Raw genomic sequence first — 2,060 nt, 5'->3', positions numbered from 1 at the left:
TACAATTGTTCTCACAAGACTGCGTCTTACATTGCAAGTCTTCAACGTGATTTATTGCTGATTCCGTGCTAATTGTAGGTGTCTGACACTGCTGGACTTGCAGACGCATTAATTCAGCAGAAACCTACAGTATTTACACCAAGTTTATTGTCGACAATACTCCGTGCACATTTCCACAAACTCACATATTACATTTACATTTTCCACAAAATTGTTGTGTTAATAATGGATTTGTGATTTATTGTTTTTTGGTTTGTTTGTTGTTGTTTTTTTGTTTTTTTAGGGGTGGGGGGTGTGTGGGGTAGACGTCTGCTTACAAGAGGTCAAAAACAACCTTTACTGGTCGTACAGGCAGTCCTGCTCCAGTTCGATTATTTACAGACCACCTTCATAGACCAGGAATATGTCCTATTGTGGCGTTAGACAACCAACAAATGTACAGAACAATCTTGTGAACAGAGAACAAAATGCTGTATTAGTGTAGGTGTCTGACACTGTTGACCTTGTAGACATATGTATTCAGAAGAAACCTACAATATTTACACCAAGTATATTGTCAACAATAATCCTTGCACATTTCCGTTCCCATTGGCTGCTTCTGTTGGTTCACAGCTTGGCATACAATGGCGATTCCACGGACAAAAGCAAGAAGGACGACATTTATATGATTTGGTGCCATCTTTTGTCTCTATACAACCTTGGACAGAAACACGACAGAAACACAATGCTGCTTATAGAACCAGACCAGTTCCATCCAGTAATGCATAAATAATATATATGGTTCAAGTGATAAAGGTGATAAATATATCCTGGAGGAGACCGACATCAGTTCCAACTCAATGATCTCTTTTAGAAAGTGACAGTTTTGGAAATTACTACTGAATAGTATATATTTATTGTCGAAACCATTCACACACATGACCAGTGAAGCTAAAAGTCTGAGAATAAAGATCACGCCTTCAGAAATGTATTCTTAGGTGCTTAATAGTTCTGCTTATTCTATTTCGAACCGATGTTTGTAGCACAGGGCAGAGCGGGTATGTTCAGCTGAGTGTATTTCAATAACAGACAAATATAAATTAGGAATGTTATATGCGAGCCTTTGGCGAGAGTAATAACCTGGGGGCTAATAGAAAGTATGCTGAGTTGGGTTTATAATGCAGTTGCATATTGAAAGAGCTGTTGTTAAATTTGATAATGTCTATTTAATTAGCACTCGTTGCTGCAACAGATTGAAGAAAGTAAAAAGAAGAGTGAGTGAGTATGGTTTTACGCCGCTTTAGCAATGTTGCAGCAATATCACGGCTGGGGGCACCATAAATGGGCTTCACACATTGTATCCATATGGAGAATCGAATCGAACTCGGGTCTCCGGCGTGACGGCTTTAACCTGTGGGCTACCCCACCGTTCTGTGTAATAGTGTATTGGTTCAATGGAGATAAAGTGGAAAAGTTGTAAACGCAAGCTCAACTAAAGTGAAATATATTGATTTTCAAAGATAACACACTGAACATTATATCGGTAGCTTTTGATAAGTTTTTGTTTCCTTTGCTTCTCAGTTTACATAGTTTTTATTCCTAATATATGATATTTACGATACCGAAACGAACGAGGCTAAGAAGATCTTTATCATATCATGTATTTCTTAAAATAATCAATGTTTACAAAACTATTTTTTTTCAATACAGTAACTTTAGAAATCGCGTATCAATACTCTGTTTGGGTGGGCAGAACTCACTCACTCACTCACTCACTCACTCACTCACTCACTCACTCAGCCACCCAACAACCCACCAACCCGCTCACTCACTCACTCACTCACTCACTCACTCCATACGTTACTGACCAAGAAGCGAAGGAATATAAATTTCACCGTACATTTTATTGTTATATCGTAAGGTCGTCGTAGACTTACAAAGAAATTATATACATTCAAGGTCACAAAGGCAAAGAGGAACGTATATGTAATTGGCATGTCAAATTGAACACATTATACTCAGTAAGATGGCAGGGCTTATTTCACCACATAACCGATTCCCAATTAATGTGGTTTCATTCA

Source organism: Haliotis cracherodii, unplaced genomic scaffold (genome assembly GCF_022045235.1).
Source record: "Haliotis cracherodii isolate W230 unplaced genomic scaffold, xgHalCrac1.p SCAF_14, whole genome shotgun sequence".
Taxonomy (NCBI): domain Eukaryota; kingdom Metazoa; phylum Mollusca; class Gastropoda; order Lepetellida; family Haliotidae; genus Haliotis; species Haliotis cracherodii.
The sequence above is the reverse complement of the archived record's forward strand: the minus strand, read 5'-3'. Positions refer to the sequence as shown.